At 35.1% G+C, this 21,356-nt stretch overlaps 1 non-coding gene and 1 pseudogene across 1 annotated transcript; one reads left to right on the forward strand and one right to left on the reverse strand.

Moving 5' to 3' along the window:
* Positions 1 to 505: 505 nt before the first annotated feature.
* The window catches only part of LOC139859975 (small ribosomal subunit protein uS2-like), a 109,431-nt pseudogene continuing 88,580 nt past the window's right edge, over positions 506 to 21,356 (reverse strand).
* Positions 14,670 to 14,776, forward strand: LOC139860617 (small nucleolar RNA R71). Its single transcript, XR_011763245.1, has one exon. It is a non-coding gene; the product is annotated as a small nucleolar RNA R71 (small nucleolar RNA).

Raw genomic sequence — 21,356 nt, forward strand, 5'->3', positions numbered from 1 at the left:
TTCATCGGTATAGAATTACCGGACTAAAAGAATTTAAAGTTTACTCTTACGCCATGGAGAGTCAGCCCGTTATTGAGTTACAACCCAAGAATCATTAATAACCCAGAGTCTCCCTTTGAACCCTAGTACACAAAAAAATGTCACAAAAAATGCAAAACTAATTCAATACCCGCAAATTCGAGGAATTATTAAATAGATTTATTATACTGGATCAATAATTTTAAGACACTATATATGTCTTTATTTAATTAATGGTATGTAATGATCTTCAAAAATACGATTAAGAGAATCATATATAAGTCAAAGCAATACATCCAGACTTAAATGCCAATTGGACATTTTTTTTTTTTTTTTTGGTAAAAGAACATATTATTATAAACAAATAAAAAGGAGATCCGATGATCTGGTGCGTTACATGAAGTTTTACAAATACAGATATCGAATCTGTTTGAAATTAAATCTAATGTTCAACATGAACTTGATTGAAATAAAACTATAACTTTGATCAAACAACCATTAGCCGATACCGAGCAGCTACTGCTTCCGTGAGAAGTAACCACCACCAAGACCACCGAATCCTAAAAAAGTCCTCACCTGAACCGAAGTCTGCATCAGCGTATCTTAATCCACAAGCCCCCACAACCAACCATATCATCCCCAAACCCGTAAATCTGTAACCCATCCACTCGCCGGGCAACCCAAGAACACCCGCCTCGAGACTGCATCAATCAGAATACAAGAATAAAACCCCCGTTTAGCTAGCACATTTAAGCAAACCCCAAACAACAGTCAACTTAGAAACCCTAACATGTCGAGCCCCTACCCAATAGAAGGTCGGGAGACAACCGAGAACAATACCCCAAAAAACAAATCTTTTGGCGCTTAACAACCCTAGAGTCGCTAAGGCGACAACAACAACGGACCGTTCCGAACCGAGTCCGGTGACGAGGAAGATGGAACGAGCCGGGTAGGAACAAACACACATCGCAATGGAATCACGGACCTAGAACCCACACACCAATGAACCCAAACGAGCCCACCAAGTGATCTAAATTATATCTAAATCATATTACATTTATTTAATTCAAGACTTGAATACCAATTGATCAATAAAAAGACTAATGATATCAACTTCAACACGTACATTAGCTATATATGACTTTCTTTTAATACGAGAAAAAGAATGTGTCATCAGTTTATTTGAAGTTCATTTCATAAATTCAGTTGAAGTTGCGTAGTATAAACCTACAATACAGCCCACAAACATCAGAGTCATACACAACACCACTAGTCTTAACAGAATACCTTGGCGAAACCTTTTTTGTTGAACTTATGACAAGCTAAACTAAACCACCCTTCATCATCATTAATCTTCTGAACGCGACCCCTAAAAATGCAATTTGTAACCTATGATATGTGACAACCAGGAAATTTCTGACCAAATTTAAACTTAATCTTTATATGTTTCCGACACGATAAGCAAAGTCTGTAATGTTGAGTCTCGAAAATTTTGGAACTATGTTCATATATTCAATTACCCTTCGACTATTCCCAACGATTCATGAACAATTATATTTAACTTGATGTGCATATATAATTTCATATATATATAAATATTAATTGAAAACATTAACAAAGTATTACGTGTATGATACCGTATATTAGACTTATTGATTTTTATATATCTATTGGATATATTGAACTATCAAAGTTAAAAGATAATGACAAACGACTGAATTAAAAGATATTTATCAAGTCCCTTGAGGATTATGATATTGTTACGAGTCTCTGTTACGAGGCCCACGTTGATTTGAGAAATCGTTTCTTTTTATCGGTATTCGGAATAAACGGTAAACTAATTTACAAGTAAGAACAAATGTGTCAATTAACGAAGATTAGACAAAAGTTAGTGGAGAATTGGATTTCATAATATTCAATTAATTTAGTTTCAAACGTGCGGAAACATTTTTTGATTCAATAGAATTTAATTATCTAAAATGTTTTGTTTAAATAACATAATTTGAATATATATACAATAGGTTGGAATGTTGATTATTAAATATATAAATAACTCGCAACGTGTATTTAAAACATGTTTATGAATATTGAATATATATATATATATATATATATATATATATATATATATATATATATATATATATATATATATGATTTCAAATTAGTTAAGTAAACAATAGTAACACTGGTTAATTGATTCGATTGATATTTAGATATGTCTTTAAAATAAATACTGGCCCATAAATGAATAATATCAAATTAAGTTTTAAAGTGTAAATGTTACATGTTATAATATTTTCTAAGCGATTTTAAAATGAACTTTGAAATATAATTAACTTGGAAAAACTAAATATTATATTATTAATTAAATATTTCAATTACATATTATACGTAAAAATTTATATTTCTAAATGAAAATATATATATATTTTACAATGTGATAAAATATAATATTAATTAGGTTATAAGACGTGCCGATTTAAAATAATATATATATATATATATATATATATATATATATATATATATATATATATATATATATATATATATATATATATATATATATATATATATATATATATATATATATATATATATATATGAGCAAATAACGAGACAATGATTTATAGAAGCAAATGACCAAAACACTCGAACGTTCAAATTACATTTAGAGTGATATAGTGTATTGACAATTTAAGTCTATTTATTAATAAAGGTACACGTCGTGTATCGTTTAATACAAGTTTTCCAAGTGTAAGAGACGATATTTGATAAACCGGAACCAGGACATATGCCGAGAGACATCGTACGAATTATCGGAACTAAAATTACAATTTAACTATACACATAAATATAATATAATATATATATAATTAATTAGATTATATATAAATATAATTAAAACTATCGGCAAGGTTCATTAGTCGAATGTGAGCTGGAAAGAGGGCTCATGCGATCGCATGAGTTCCCCTTACAACTCTCATGCGATCGCATGAGGGGGTAGGTGAGGTTACACTCCTTTAAAAGTCGAACGATTTCGTTTCTGAATTCATTTTTTCATTCATCTATCTCCTGAATTCTCTATATACATATATATATTTATATTATTATTAATATTATTAACATTAATATTATTAATCTTATAATTATAATTAGTAGTATTAATAATATTATTAGTATTACTACATAAAATACTACGACGAGGTTATGAGTGAGTAATTTCAAACGGGTTTTATGAGCGGGATAGAGCTAAGGAAATTATGGGTTATAGCTATGGAGGTTATGGGTATGGTTTGGGGGTATAGCTCGTGAGTCAAACATAGTGTTTATCATCTCTGTTACGTCTACGTACTTTCCTGCAATATTGAATCACAATATTGATACGTGAGCATTCATATCTTATCTTTTATATATTAATAGTGTATCACTGACTAGTACTCGAGTATATATGAATATGCATGCTTGTATGCTTAAGTTCGTCGTTAGATAGTTTATGATGAATCACGAATTTGATAAATATGCTACTGATATAATGTATATGATATGCATGTCGTTAGAAAGCCGACGAAAAATTAATAACTTTTAATTTAGAAATCGTGTGGTTTCGATGAACGGATTAAAAGATATGAGCAACTAAATTATTATTAAATCTAATAGTATTATTATTATTATTATTATTACTATCATCGTTATTGTTATCGTTATTATTATTATTATTATCTAACAATTATTATTATTATTATCTAACAATTATTATTATTATTATCATTATCGTTATCATTATAAGTATTATCATTAAAATTGTTATTGTTATTATTATTACTATCGTTATTATCATTATTATTATTATTATAACTATTAGTATTATCATTAATATTATTATAATATTTATTATTATTATTATCATTATCATTAGAACTAATATTAGTATCGTCTAATTATTATGATTAATATTATTATCATTATTATGAATGCGATAAAAGAGGACTAAAAGCTATTAAACAAATCGATTAGGAAATAATGAGTATAAGTATCATGATGAAATTAAAATATTGTAAGATATTGATTTAGATAAAAATATCATTTTCATTATTTTGATCATTATTATTATTATTAAAAGTATCATTAATATTAAAACTATCATTTTTGAAAATTATCGTTTTTAATAGAAATATCATTGTTATTATAAAATATCATTATTATTATCATTTTAGTATTATTACAGTTAATATTAAAAAGTACCGTTATCATGATTAGAATTATCATTTTATATCATCATTAGTAAATATAAATATTGAATTATTATTATTAGTAGAATAAAAATAATTATTGTTATTATTACAAAATAATACTCCGTACAACTTTTACTCATTATTATTATTATCAATATTATTTTATCAAATAAAAATATGATACAAATATATTTTTACCACACGTAATATAATTACATTTAATAATACATATCACCATATTTTTATGATATTAAGTGAATGATGTCCCCTCCCGTGATATGGTCGAATGGACGGTTTTTATTTGCGCGGTGTCGTCAGGCCGTGGCTCGCCAGGATCAGCCACTCGTGGGAGAGGGTACCGTTTTAAATTTATATATAGCGGGGCCTAAATCTTACTACTCCTTATAAGCAAGGGAAGTATGACCTAGAGTCGTATTTTTAAGATATCAGTAGAATCGATCCTTTATTTAAGCCTAAGATAGTTAGGGAGTAGTGAATATTTATTTTGGGATTTTCTAATTTAATAAGACAGATAAAGTAAATGCGATAAAATTCGTAATTCAGATAAGGTTAAAGTGAGTGCATACTATGACTTCATCAGTTATTCTGCCAAGATTATGGAATGATGGCTCATGAATAGGCAGAGGCCTTGTATTCATTACACTGGTCCTAAACTCCCCTGTCATAAGACATGTCACTGGGTACTGCGTTAGGCTTGAAGATTCTGAATAGACAGCAATGTCCCTTACCCTCGACGCCCGTGCAGTCTGACTACATGCATACACGTTCAGACGGCTCATCCAATTGAGCGACTCGGTTGGGTGATGTATTAACATTCCAAAATGGTCTAAACTTTCTTAAGCATAATAGAATACATGGTTTACCATATCCGAGAGATGTGATGTGTTTCTATACTTTCGTTAATGATTGGTAAAAGATAGTTAGGCCCTTTAAAAAGAGCTCAACCATAAAGAACACCATGGCCAAGTCAAGCTGACTTCCATGAACACGTTCGGTTATCCTAACGGTCTAATCCTTTATGTGTCTAAACAAACAGTTCCTTAATTAACTAAGAATCCCTCAAGCGGGGTGCAATGCTTGAGACCGCGTTATGGTGCAGTGTACTGGTCAACACTAACCAGGTTCCATGGCCTTACTTAGCAGAGGTACAACTTACAACAACCGATGTACTTCAGTGTACACGTACGAAGTTTATATGCTTGGTGACTATATTAGCATGGTCTAGGAACGACAATGTACTAAGGGTCTAGTCAGATGTTTCACTACGAAAGAGTCCTCAGTCGGAATCCAAAGCTTGATAGACTTACTACAACCGGTGTGCCTCATTCGATCTTACATTGTATCCGATAGACTTCTCTTACCAAGGGGTGACACAGATAGTGTACTCTGGATCGGGGTTCGCGACTTCCCAATAACAGAGCCTATAACTACGTTCTATTAGTTGGAAAAGCGATTGAGTTTAAAGCATAATCGAAAAGCATTTCAACAGCATAGACAAACCATAATATTATTTCGGCATTATAACTGCTTACAATCATAGCATACACTAAAGATAACTACTCGCTAATCATGGCAACAATATCATAAAACATTATATAAGATAAAGGATAGAAGTACCAGTAGATTAAACGAGTTCTGAATACAAAAGTGACAACTTCAAGACTCCAGACCGCTCCTAATACAATCTTCAGTGTTCTTCTTCGGGTACTAGGTTTCCCGCACGGAGTCGAAGGCCTTGAGAGTATGACTAATATTGTACAAGAGAGAGAAAGAAGTGAATTGAAGTGTGTGTTGGAATGAATGATAAAGACCCTTTAAATAGACTAGGATTCTGCTAGAAAATGGCTGGCAGGCCGTATGGCAGGCCATTTGGCAGGCCGTATTTGGCAGGCCGTTTTCATGGCAGCCCGTTTCTTGGGGCCGTTTGTTGGGCCATTTGGTAGGCCGTACCCCATATTGGTAGACCGTATGGCAGGCCGTATGGCATGCCATTTTTGATGCTGGTCAGCCTTGATTCATTGGATCGTAAGTTGATTTCTTGTCTTTCATCGTTTGAGCTCTAGAATCTTCGTTTTAGCTCCGATTCTCTTGATTCTTTTTGCACCGCCTTCGTAATTACTCGTTCTTCAATTTTAACTGACGAAGTGGGTATTTTTCCGATAAAGTTCAAATCTTTGTTGTTTTTGGGCCTTAATACCGGGGTGAAAACGTGACTTTTTAGCCGATATCAAATATCCCACACTTAGACTTTGCTTGTCCTCAAGCAAACTCTCATTTCCTTAAGAATCTTTTCGGCGTTTCTTTTCTAATAGCCTAAGCGGTTTGTTTTTATTATAAGAGCAAAAGATAAGGTGAGTTATCTATGTTAGGATTAAAATTATCTCTGCGAGCATACTAGGAGGTTACATGACATATGCTAACTTTCACGGGTCACTCAAATCACTCAAGTGTTTAGGATTCCCTATAGATCTAAGAAATGAATACACTCATAACCAGTCATGCTGCACCCATCGTCATAGGCTTGATAAAGAATCAAATCCTTGCTGCTAACGCGAGAACGGTAGTAATCTCAGCTTATGGGTCATTTGTCAATGATGGAAAAGGAATTTCGGAGTGGTAGTGAAGTTGTTTTTGAGGGGTGATATAAAGGGTAATGTAGTCTTTATACAGACTTTTATTTGGATAGATAGGAGTGCTGAAGTATTTTGAGAAGCACTTTTGAACTTTTCTTCATTTGACAATCATTTTCGGTCGAGTTCTCTTCGGCATTTCTCTTATAAAGTTCCGCTCCTTTTCTCAGAACATTTTTTTTAAGATACTTCATCTCGAGAAACTTTTAGCCGGTAAACTTTTTCAAGACCTTTGCCATGATACTTGAGAGGTTTATAACATCGGGTTTTCGGAAGGAATCTCATTTTCTGGTTTTCGAGAAATAGTAAAGGTGATGTGGGTGTGGTGGTGGAGTAGAAGTAGTGGAGGTGCGGAAGGCATATGTTTGACAAATGGCTAGCTATTTTGAATACAACCGAATCACGCTTTGCTGCTTGGAGATGTAGATCTAGAGCAAGTTCTGATTCTGAGCACAGACATCGGCACTCTCAACGGAAATTAGTGAAGCATTAAATATGAATGCTGGTCTTATTTGGATGCCTCACCATAATCAATTTAGGTCGATAATGCCTTAGTCATGCAATGCTCTATTAGAGATTTCAATCTAACAAGATTTCCACCTTACTTAAACCTTATTTTTATTGACAAACGTTTCAGGTTTTCAAAAATACTTTTTCGAAAAGGGTTTCTTTTGCAAAATTTTTGAAATTTGGCTTAAGGACTTGGAATCTTCGTAATGGGTTATTATAATACAGCATAAAAAGATACCAACATCCCACACTTAGATGCACATTGTCCTCAATGTTCCTAGTGTATCCCACACTTAGGAGTTTTAGTTGAAGATTTGGGAGTATTTGTCTAGTGCTTTTATTGGGTGTTATCCCACACTTAGTGATAAGCTAGGATGTGGCATAGGTTGAATCTTGAGCTAGTAGTAAAAAGAATGAAATACCCCTAGCAGATGCGGCTGGCTTCCAATCCTTGCGTCTTTATCGGCTCATTTGTCGTCCTTTATTCTTCTACTCTACTTTATTACACGGGTTGCCTCCCGAGAAGCGCTTTTGTTTAAGGTCGTTGGCTCGACCGTAGTGATTCCTTAAAAAGCAAACATCCCACGCCGATGGTTGTGATCTTGGTCTTCTCGGGGGAATGTGAGTCTTGGTGGATAAATCTTGAGAAAGTGTCGGACCAATAATGGTAGAAGGTCCGGTACTTCTCTTGAAGATCTTCTGAAAGATAAGTAGTGCGCAGTTTCGGCTCTTGATAAGTCTTGAAGTTTGATGATAATATGATCCATGGCTCTGCTGGTTGACCCATGAATGTCAATCATAGAAGCAGTGCTTGTGTTGATTAATTCTCTGATGGGGTGCTCATTTCGGAGGTCTTCAAATAGTGTTAGAAACTGTATCTTTAGAATCTCGAAGTCTTCGGAACGGTGATCTCCACGGTAAGAGTCAGTAGCTTTGCACATATTTACTAAGAGACGAAGCTGAAAAGAAGTGAAGGGCAACCCTGACCCAAGCATTAATGTCACCATCTTTGAGTATATCTCCCTACATCCAGCTTTAAATGTGAAACTAGGATCCGTGGATTCTTGGAAGATACGTGTTATCTGCTTAGTAACGTAGGTGGCAATGTTGACTCGGTTAGGTTCAAGATGAGAGAACGGATTATTTCTCCTTGCTTCTTTCATAACAGTGTCTCGTAACTCTTTGATAATTAGATCGGCGTGGTGATCAATTGTTACGTAAATTACTAGTCTCTCTGGTGTGCTTTCGAAATTATCTCTTTCCAAAAGAGCGAAAAAGCTGTGAATATCCTCGATCATTTTCAAATCAGAATGATAAGTCAGGCATCCGGTGGAAAGATCCATATGCTTCCGGATGAGAGTCAGTAGTGCTCGTTGGTTTCGTGAGAACGGAAGCGCAGATCCGGCTAAGGCGTTATAAACCCTAGAGTAAATGATCTTCTGATCTCGACAAAATCTTGTCTCCAGAATAGTGCGAATCACTGAATAATGCTCTCGTTGCCTTTCTTCGTGATAGATATGATCATGAAAAGAATTGATAAAGTCTTGAATGCATTCTTCTAGGATTTCCACATCATTGTCTTCTCTTCGGAGATAGAGGTGGTGTTCTTCTCTGATAGCCATAATTCATTCTATTAAGCGTAGTGAAAAATTAATGGTTGATTTTCGGATGGCTGCGAGAATGTATTCAAATTCATCGGTATCATTGATGAAGGTTATCATGTCTACGTGTGTGGATATAACCAGAATTCGATCTGAAGAAGAGTCCGGCTCCCTTTGATCTGGTTCAGTTGGAGAGTGTGAGTTATTCAGAATGTTTTCATGTTGCTCTACCTCGTCATCATCGGTGTATTGTTCTTCTGAGGATGCGTCTGATGAACGGGTTTCTTCAGTATTCTGATTCTTCACTTTGATACTTGCCGGATCAATTTCTACATCCTTAACCTCAGCCTTGTCGGTCTTCTTCTTGAAGCGAATGATTAAACTGTGATCTTCCGTCTCTAGCCTCATTATTTCTTCATGACGCTCAATGCTTGGAACATGTATTGTCGCAGTTTCTTTTACGTCTTCCATTTCCTCTTCCTTTTCAGATTCCTCCTCTTCCTCTATTTCTTCGCTGGGATCCTCTTCTTCCATTTCTGGGTCATCTACAGACTGTGATTCAACACCCATCTCGACATCATGTGCTGGTGGTGAAGACTCGTCATCGAAAGTGATCCGTCTGGTGGAAATAGCAAACATCTCTGCCTGTCCAGAAAGGTCGGTTGGGCGGTCAATTTTGAAGGTAACGCTCTCCCCATGTGATCGTAAGATCAAGGTTTGATTGTACACATCAATGACAGTCCTAACCGTATTCATGAAAGGTCTTCCTAACACTACTGGGGTGTGTAGGTCTTCCTTAATATCCATGACTACGAAATCCGTAGGATACAAGAATTTGTCGACTTTCACCAAGACATTCTCAACTATGCCCTTAGGATATCGAATTGTGTGATCGGCAAGTTGGATTGTCATTTTGGTTGGTAGAGAGAGTAGGGGATTAGGTTGATACTTGCTCCTAAATCTGCTAGCGCATGAATGGTTCCAGATTGGTAGATTGAACATGGAAAAATGAATCGACCCGTATCTCCTAGCTTAGGTGGTAGAGAGTTTCTGAGTAATGCAGAGCATTCTTCACTCAGTGGAATTTTGTTGGAATATGGTATCCTCTCCTTTGTAGAAAGAAGCCTTCGGATGTATCTCTTCTGGTTAGGAACCTTGGACATGGTGTCCAGGAATCTTCCATCAAGTTTGAACGAATCAAGCTTGGATGGTTCTTCTTGTAGCCTTCCAGGATAAGGTACGCGAACTGGAGTTTCAGGGGTCAGCTTATGAGTATATGTCAATTTGTTCTTGAGTCTAGCTGACCTTCTCCGTGGTTCTTCCTCTGGGATTACGGAATCCATTTTATTTGCTTCTTCTATGTGGGGATTCAAGATAGTATTACTTGGCAATCTTCCCTTCTGAAATGTCCCGTTCATATTGATTAAAAACGTTCCATATTAATTGATTTCGTCGCGAGGTTTCGACCTCTATATGAGACGTTTTTCAAAGACTGCATTCATTTTTAAAACAACCATAACCTTTATTTTATCGATAAAGATTTAAAAAGCATTATGTAGATTATCAAGTAATGATAATCTAAAATATACCTTTTACACACGACCATTACATAATGGTTTACAATAAGAATATATTACATTAAAAATAAGTTTCTTGAATGCAGTTTTTACATAATATCATACAATCATGGACTTCAAATCTTGTCCTTATTTTAGTATGCAAAAGCGAAAGCTCTTAATAATCACCTGAGAATAAACATGCTTAAAACGTCAACAAAAAATGTTGGTGATTTATAGGTTTAACCTATATATTATCAAATCATAATAATAGACCACAAGATTTCATACTTCAATATGCATCCCATACATAGAGATAAAATTAATTCATATGATGAACACCTGGTAACCGACATTAACAAGATGCATATACGAATATCCCCTATCATTCCGGGAAATCCTTCGGACATGATAAAAACGAATTCGAAGTACTAAAGCATCCGGTACTTTGGATGTGGTTCGTTAGGCCCAATAGATCTATCTTTAGGATTCGCGTCAATTAGTAGATCGGTTTACTAATTCTTAGGTTACCAAGCGAAAGGGGCATATTCGGCTTCGATCATTCACCCATGTAGTTTCAATTACTTGTGTCTATTTCATAAAACATTTATAAAACTGCATGTATTCTCATCCCAAAATATTAGATTTTAAAAGTGGGACTATAACCCACTTTCACAGATTTTTACTTCGTCGGGAAGTTAGACTTGACCACTGGTCGATTCACGAACCTATAAAAAATATGTACATATATATAAAAGTATGTTCAAAATATATTTACAACACTTTTAATACATTTTGATGTTTTAAGTTTATTAAGTCAGCTGTCCTCGTTAGTAACCTATAACTAGTTGTCCATAGTTAGATGTACAGAAATAAATTGATATATATATATATATATATATATATATATATATATATATATATATATTATCTTGAATCAATCCACGACCTAGTGTATACATGTCTCAGGCTAGATCACAACTCAAAGTATATATATTTTTGGAATCAACCTCAACCCTGTATAGCTAACTCCAACATTACTGCATATAGAGTGTCTATGGTTGTTCCAAATAATATATATAGATGGGTCGATATGATATGTCAAAAAATTTGCATACGTGTCTATGGTATCCCAAGATTACATAATATATTAGAATACATGTATAATAAAATATAAGTTAGCTAGGATATGATTAATATAAATTTGTTACCAATTTTCACGTAGCTACAACAAGCAAAAATATCCAATCTTGTTTTACCCATAACTTCTTCGTTTTAAATCCGTTTTGAGTGTTTCAAGTTGCTATGGTTTCATATTGAACTTAAGTTTATGAATTATAACAGAAAAAGTATAAGTTTATAGTCGGAAATACAGGTGACAAGTCGTTTTTGTAAAGGTAGTCATTTCAGTCGAAAGAACGACGTCTAGATGGCCATTTTGGAAAACATACTTCCACTTTGAGTTTAACCATGATTTTTGGATATAGTTTCATGTTCATAAGAAAAATCATTTTCCCATAAGTACAACTTTTAAATCAAAGTTTATCATAGTTTTTAATTAACTAACCCAAAACAGCCCGCGGTGTTACTACGACGGCGTATATCCGGTTTTACGGTGTTTTTCGGTTTTAAATCATTAAGTTAGCATATCATATAGATATAGAACATGTGTTTAGTTGATTTTAAAAGTCAAGTTAGAAGTATTAACTTATGTTTGCGAACAAGTTTAGAATTAACTAAACTATGTTCTAGTGATTTCAAGTTTAAACCTTCGAATAAGGTAGTTTTATATATATGAATTGAATGATGTTATGAAAATCATTACTACCTCAGATTTTGTGAATAAACCTACTGGAAATGAGAAAAATAGATCTAGCTTCAAAGGATCCTTGGATGGCTTGAAAGTTCTTGAAGCAGAATCATGACACGAAAACAAGTTCAAGTAAGATTTCCACTCGAAATAAGATTGTTATAGTTACAAAAATTGAATCAAAGTTTGAATATAAGTATTACCTTGTATTAGAAAGATATATTACTATAAATAAGATAGATTTCTTGAGTTTGGATGATCACTTTACAAGATTGGAAGTAAGCTAGCAAACTTGGAAGTATTCTTGATTTTATGAAACTAGAACTTATAGAATTTATGAAGAACACTTAGAACTTGAAGATAGAACTTGAGAGAGATCAATTAGATGAAGAAAATTGAAGAATGAAAGTGTTTGTAGGTGTTTTTGGTCATTGGTATATGGATTAGATATAAAGGATGTGTAATTTTGTTTACTTGTAAATAAGTCATGAATGATTACTAATATTTTTGTAATTTTATGAGATATTTCATGCTAGTTGTCAAATGATGGTTCCCACATGTGTTAGGTGACTCACATGGGTTGCTAAGAGCTGATATTTGGAGTGTATATACCAATAGTACATACATCTAATAGCTATGTATTGTACGAGTACGAATACGGGTGCATACGAGTAGAATTGTTGATGAAACTAAACGAGGATATAATTGTAAGCATTTTTGTTAAGTAGAAGTATTTTGATAAGTGTCTTGAAGTCTTTCAAAAGTGTATGAATACATATTAAAATACTACATGTATATACATTTTAACTGAGTCGTTAAGTCATCGTTAGTCGTTACATGTAAATGTTGATTTGAAACCTTTAAGTTAACGATCTTGGTAAATGTTGTTAACCCAATGTTTATTATATCTAATGAGATGTTAAATTATTATATTATCATGATATTATGATATATTAATATATCTTAATATGATATATATACATTTAAATGTCGTTACAACGATAATCGTCACATATATGTCTCGTTTTGAAATCCTTAAGTTAGTAGTCTTATTTTTACATATGTAGTTCATTGTTAATATACATAATGACATGTTTACTTATCATTTATCATGATTAAACATAGTGTAACAATATCTTAATATGATTCATATGTAATTAGTAAGACGTTGTTATAACGATAATCGTTATATATATCGTTTCGAGTTTCTTAATTCAATAAAGTCAATTTTATGTATATAACTCATTGTTAAAATACCTAATGAGATACTTACTTATCATAATATCATGTTAACTATATATATATAATCATATATATGTCATCATATAGTTTTTATAAGTTTTAACGTTCGTGAATCACTGGTCAACTTAGGTGGTCAATTGTCTATATGAAACCTATTTCAATTAATCAAGTCTTAACAAGTTTGATTGCTTAACATGTTGGAAACACTTAATCACGTAAATATCAATTTTATTTAATATATATAAACATGGAAAAGTTCGGGTCACTACACCTGCGGTCGGGTTTCAAGGCGTTGTGATAACTGTCCGAGCTGCGTTTCCAAACTTTTGAGCAGAGCTAATTGATTTCTCATTAGTATCTCCGTCTGATCTTGTCTGGCTGCAGTTCTCTAATTTAACTATTTTTGTCCTTGAATGAACTGAGTTAACTGATCATCAGCTCCGAGAGTGGGTTTAGTTGCTTTTGTAATCTGGGTGGTAGGGGAATTTTCCTCAACTGGGGGACCAGTGAGTGGAAGTAGTTGATTGTAGGTCAATTGAGATTGTTGGGCTGGATAAGGTGGATAGCGATAGCGAAAAGGTTGACTGCTTCGCTGAAATTGATTAACCCTAGGTGGTTGATTGAATCCGAGATTTGGTGGATGAGCTGGGTATTGAACGTAATATACTGAACCATCAGGGTTTTCGTACTCAACTTGGTATTCTTCAGTGGGTTATGGGTTGCTACAATTAACACAAGCCTGAGCTTGGTTAACCTGCTGCGGCTGCGTCTTCAATTCTCCGAGTTTCTTAGCAAGAGATTACATCTTATCCGTGAGAGATTTAATGGCCTCTGTTTGATTATTAAGTGCAGAGAGTGGGGCAGATGATGAAGTAGTTTCACCACTGTTCCAGTCATGATAATGCATTGTCATGTTCTTGAGCAATTCCCATGCTTCGTCTGTGGTTTGGTTCATCAGATTCCCTTGAGCTGCTGCATCGATCGTCGTCCTATGATTTACCGTAAGACCATTGTAGAAGGTACATATTTGGGCTGACCGTTCTAGCTGGTGATTAGGGCATTTCTTCAGCAGGGTTTTGAATCGCTCCCATGCAGTGTAAAGAGATTCATCATAACTTTGTTTAAAGTTAATGATGTCATTCTTCAGTTTGGTTTGTTTAGAAGGAGGGAAATATTTAGTTAAGAATTTAGTAGCCATCTCCGTCCACGACGTGATGGAATCTTTTTCCAGTCCTTCAAACCAAGTTTGAGCATGATGAGTGAGAGAATAGGGGAACAAGTATAGCCGGACTATATCTTGTCCTATCCCTGGCTGTTTGTAGGAGTTTAAAAGAGATATGAATTTATTAAGGTGAGAATTAGGATCGTCATTCGGTAATCCATGAAACTGACAGCTATTTTAGATGAGCTGGAAATCTGATTGGTCCTCCTCGACCTTCAATCGAGGGTTTGGTGTTTTTTGCTAAAGTAAAGCGTAACGCCATTTGATTTCTGATTAGTTCTTCCTTGCGTGCTTTAGAGATTATTGCGTCTGGATCAGGTACGAATAACAACGGCCCTGGTCTAGATCGGGTTTGGGTCATACACTGGGTATGCCTTTTTGTTTTTAATTTTTCGAAAATAAACTAAGATTATCTAAAGTAAGCTAAACTAGTCTAAGGTAATCTAATTCTAAGGTAATCTAAAGTAATCTAAGGTAATCTAAAGTAATCTAAGGTAATCTAATTTAATTAACTAACTATCCTATGATTGAATATGTTTTTAGTTCTGGCTACTAATTCCCTGGTATTTCGGTAACAGAGCTCCACACGAACTATTCAACAAACCAAGTGGCCAGGCCGACTACGGAGAGGCAGGATCCTTTTGGTCCCAATATAATTGGCGACTGTTCGGAAAATCCAACAACCAAGTCCGTGTATAATTGTCTTTCTTAGACACCACTAAATGCTTGTGAATAAGTTTGATAGAGAGCAGTATCGCCTGATACCAGTTCCCCGGCAGCGGCGCCAAAAACTGATGTCCCCTCCCGCAATATGGCCGAATGGATGGTTTTTATTTGCGTGGTGTCGTCAGGCCGCAGCTCACCGGGATCAGCCACTCGTGGGAGAGGGTACCGTTTTAAATTTATATTTAGCGGGGCCTAAATCTTACTACTCCTTATAAGCAAGAGAAGTATGACCTAGAGTCGTATTTTTGAGATATCAGTTGAATCGAACCTATATTTAAGCGTAAGATAGTTAGGGAGTAGTGAATATTTATTTTGGGATTTTCTAATTTAATAAGACAGATAAAGTAAATACGATAAAATTCATAATTCAGATAAGGTTAAAGTGAGTGCATACTATGCCTTCATCAGTTATTCTGCCGAGATTATGGAATGTTGGCTCATGAATAGGCAGGGGCCTTGTATTCATTACACTGGTCCTAAACGTCCCTGTCATAAGACATGTCACTGGGTACTGCGTTAGGCTTGAAGATTCTGAATAGACAGTAATGTCCCTTACCCCCGACACCTGTGCAGTCTGAATACACGCATACACGTTCAGACAGCTCATCCAATTGAGCGACTCGGTTGGGTGATGTATTAACATTCCAAAATGGTCTAAACTTTCTTAAGCATAATAGAATACATGGTTTACCATATCCGAGAGACGTGATGTGTTTCTATGCTTTCGTTAATGATTGGTAAAAGATAGTTAGGCCCTTTAAAAAGAGTTCAACCATAAAGAACACAATGGCCAAGTCAAGCTGACTTCCATGAACACGTTCGGTTATCCTAATGGTCCAATCCTTTATGTGTCTAAACAAACAATTCCTTAATTAACTAAGAATCCCTCAAGCGGGGTGCAATGCTTAAGACCGCGTTATGGTGCAGTGTACTGGTCAACACTAACCGGGTTCCATGGCCTTACTTAGCAGAGGTACAGCTTACAACAACCGCTGTGCTTCAACGTGCACGTACGAAGTTTATATGCTTGGTGACTACACTAGCATGGTCTAGGACCGACAATGTACTAAGGGTCTAGTCAGATATTTCACTACAAAAGAGTCCTCAGTCGTAATCCAAAGCTTGATAGACTTACTACAACCGGTGTGCCTCAGTCGATCTTACGTTGTATCCGATAGACTTCTCTTACCAAGGGGTGACACAGATAGTGTACTCTGGATCGGGGTTCGCGACTTCCCAATAACAGATCCTATAACCATGTTCTATTAGTTGGAAAAGCGATTGAGTTTAAAGCATAATCGGAAAGCATTTCAACAACATACACAAACCATAATATTATTTCGGCATTATAACTGCCTACATCATAGCATACACTAAAGATAACTACTCGCTAATCATGGCAACAATATCATAAAACATTATATAAGATAAAGGATAGAAGTACCAGTAGATTAAACGAGTTCTGAATACAAAAATGACAACTTCAAAGACTCCAGACCGCTCCTAATACAATCTTCAGCGTTCTTCTCCGGGTACTAGGTTTCCCGCACGGAGTCGAAGGCCTTGAGAGTATGACTAATATTGTACAAGAGAGAGAAAGAAGTGAATTGAAGTGTGTGTTGGAATGAATGACAAAGACCCTTTAAATAGACTAGGATTCTGCCAGAAAACGGCTGGCAGGCCGTTTGGCAGGCCGTATTTGGTAGGCCGTTTCATGGCAGCTCATTTCTTGGGGCTGTTTGCTGGGCCGTTTGGCAGGCCGTACCCCATACTGGTAGGCCGTATGGTAGGCCGTTTTTGATGCTGGTCAACCTTGATTCACTGGATCGTAACTTGATTTCTTGTCTTTCACCGTTTTCGCTCTAGAATCTTCGTTTTAGCTCCGATTCTCTTGATTCTTTTTGCACCGCCTTCGTAATTACTTGTTCTTCAATTTTAACCGACAAAGTGGGTATTTTTCTGATAAAGTTCGAATCTTTGTTGTTTTTGGGCCTTAATACCGGGGTGAAAACGTGACTTTTTAGCCGATATCAGTGAACTTTATAAATTTTATTACTTAAGATATATAAAAGTATATTTTTATCATATATAAATTTTAATATAAATTTTTATTAATGACTGGTAGTATTTACTCTAATAAAATCTGATAAATATATTTAAATATATAAAACGACTATATTTAAGTTATATAATAAACATATATAGATTTTGGAAGTCATTTTTGGATTAGATGACTTTTGTTGACTTTTGCATGATAATCTCGAGCATTAGGACTGTGATACACTACGACTTGACCTAAATTGTTAGACGGATATTGACCAACATATAAATATAAATACTTAATATAGGTTCGTGAATCTGAGACCAACCCTGCACTTGTTCAGTGCCGCCATATGCATAATTGTTACGAAATGCTGTATCGTGAGTTTCATTACTCCCTTTTATTATATTTTGAGACTGAGAATACATGCGCTTTTATAAATGTTTGAAAAAATAGACACAAGTACTTGAACTACATTCTATGATGAATTATTATACCACGTATCCTTTTTTTGTTTAGTCTGGTAACCTAAGAATTAGTGAACCAGTCCACTAATTGACACGAATCCTAAAGATAGATCTATGGGCCTTGACAAGCCCCAGTCAGAGAATTTGAACTGCTTTAGTACTTTGAGGTTTATATTATATACAGACGAGGTGCCTGTATGGGGATATGCTAGATGCATTTTTGTTAATGTCGGTTACCAGGTGTTCATCATTTGAATGAATTTTTACAGCAGTGAGCAGACCTGCACTTTATTATGAAAATGAAATCTTGTGGTCTATTAAAATTATGAAAATGAATGATTATAATAAACTAATGAACTCACCAACCTTTTGGTTGACACTTGTAAGCATGTTTATTCTCAGGTATTAAAGAAATCTTCCGCTGTGCATTTGCTCATTTATAAGATATTACTTGGAGTCATTCATGGCATATTTCAAAAGACGTTGCATTCGAGTCGTTGAGTTCAAAAAGGATTATTATAAAGTAAATGGAAGATTAAGTCATTTATAGTTTGGTTATATTGAGAGATGGTATGCATATTTGTCAACCATCATTGTAATGAAAGATTGTCTTTTAAAAACGAATGCAATGTTTGTAAAACATATCATTTAGAAGTCAAATACCTCATAATGGGATCAAATGTTATTGTATTCGTCCATATGAATTTGGACGGGTCGTCTCATGATGGTTAATATACAATACAAATTTAGTGACCTTTATATCAACAACAAGAGTTGGTACAGATAATGCAGCATAAGAATATCATCAATATATATTAGAGGTTAGCTAATGATGAGGTTAATGTGATATTTGATTTTATATATAGAAAATCACATGTAAATACTATTTAATGCAGATATCCATAATGACTAAAAAAAGGAATAGTATTGTGAACAAACCTACTCAAACGTGAACCTAACGATTTTTGGCACATCTTCATCCAGATATACATGACAGCTGTAACACCCCATTTTCCCCGTATATGATCTATAGGTGCATCGTGTATGTACGAATAGTGTATAAAGGGTTTGAGACGAATTCGTGTGTTAAAGTTCATGTATGTGAGAAATGATCGGACCACGCCTTGGGTCGCGGCGCGACAGAATAGGTCGCGGCGTGGCAATGAACTGAAATCAGGATCAGATGGCATGAAAAACTGATCCCAGACCGCGTTGTATGTCGCGGCACGAGAAAGAGGGCCGCGGCGCGGCACCTCTGGCATTCTGATTCTGGAGTTTGTTAAATAAAGGGTTTTTCGAGGGCGTTTTGGTCATTTCATGTATGGGGCAGATTTAAGCCCCAATTCTGGTCCACTCATTCATTTATTTCATTTTATTTTCCATTTTTATTCCTCCACTTCTCTCAAAACATAAATACTTCAAATCATTCAAGTGGGATTTTGGAAAGGAAGATTCGGGTTTTGATCGAAAGCGTAAGAGACAAGTTTGTTCTCCTCGTTATTAGCTACAAGGTGATACTAGCGGTAAGCTCTAACTCTAAAATTTGTTTTTGTGTTCATCATTCAAATTTAGTGCTTTTGATTGTGTGTTCATAAATGGAACCCCATTAGTTGTTAATTGGAGATTAACACCAAGATTCGAGTTTATTGTTGATGTTGGCGGGTTTTGGGTTTGGTGTGCAAGTTTGTACATGTGAGGCTTGCAAAGAGTGAATAATCACTAGTATTAGTGATTATTGGTATATTGGAGACCATTAGGGTTCATGTGGTTGACTAATAGGGTTTGGTGATGTTTTTGTCCCAATTGTCGATTTAATAAGGTTTATAAACTTAAAATGGATTAAGTTGAAGTGTAAACCCGAGTTAAATATGTTTTGGTGTCAAAACTTTTAAATGGTGAGATTTTGGCTATTAAGGGTCAAAAGTAGGGTTTATGAGCGATTTTGAGAATGATAAGTGTTTAACACACTTGTGTTTGGGTTTAATTGGTATATTAGGACCATTCTCACTTGTGTTAGTGATTATTGGATAGTTTGGGCGCGGTTGGTACTTGGAAGTGCATTTGGGTCGAAATTGCACTAGTTGTCAATTGGGTTGGTTTGTAAATCCACCCTAATTGTGTTGCTTATTTTGTGATAATGGAATAGGTACTTTCCATTGACGAGTTGCAGATTATTCGGAAGCATTCATTAAGACGACAAGGTGAGTGTTAATATCCTATGTGCATATGTATGTGTAGAATGGATGCGGATCGGGTGAAGTGGTTCTCGGTTATAGAGCTCACTTCACATATAAGTGGATTTGATGGACTTGTGTATAAGTCCAATTGGAACGATTGTGCGTTTTGGTTGACCACCTTTGGCGAGGTGCACACTTTGTGTGTACGTTATCACACATGCTTGTGATGTAGATTATATAACCCCAATGGCGAAGGGTTATTATTGTGTTGTGGATTGGAATACCCTGATCGATGTGGGTTGTGATTGAAGAAGTAGATCACGTGTGGATGCGAATTCATGATGACACGTGTAGTTCGGTCATCTTATCGGAAGTGAGTCTCTTGTAGTTCGGATTCACGATGACACGTGTAGTTCGGTCATCTTATTGAGGTGGTGATCTCGTGTGGTTGCGGATTCACTAAGGCTCGTGTAGTTCGGCCAACCTCGATGTTGTTGTGGTATTGAGGATAGTAGTCTCGTGTGGATGCGGATTTACTAAGGCTCGTGTAGTTCGGAAAATCTTCATCTGGTATTAGGATAAGGGGTTAACCTTGGGCGTTTATATATTGTTATATATATTGTCATATTGTTGTGTTGTAGCTAGCCCTCTGGGTGTAGCTTATTGGCGTTGTTCATATCGTCGTTGGTGAACTTACTTTATTGTTGATGTTATTCGCTTGTTGCTTAGTGATCGTACAGTATGTTTAGCTTAGCTTGCCTTTATGCTTGGATGCTCCGGTATACGTTATTTGATTATTATTATGTGGCGTGTCCATTTTATTCATATATATATATATGTAGTATATTTTCACTCACTGAGCGTTAGCTTACCCTCTCGTTGTTTACATTTTTATAGGTTCGCGTGATGGCGGCTCGGGTAAGCGCGAGAGTTAGAGATCTTGGCTAGGTTGCTTTAGAAGATCTTGCTTTTGGACTCGATTAGGATTGGGTAGCGTAGTCCCAATCACCATGCTCGGTTTTGTGTAAAAGTAACTAGTCGGGTCATAATGAGAATAACCAGTTTATGATTTAACTAACATATTATTACATTAATGA

The sequence above is a fragment of the Rutidosis leptorrhynchoides genome, chromosome 7 (genome assembly GCF_046630445.1).
Source record: "Rutidosis leptorrhynchoides isolate AG116_Rl617_1_P2 chromosome 7, CSIRO_AGI_Rlap_v1, whole genome shotgun sequence".
NCBI classification, from domain to species: domain Eukaryota; kingdom Viridiplantae; phylum Streptophyta; class Magnoliopsida; order Asterales; family Asteraceae; genus Rutidosis; species Rutidosis leptorrhynchoides.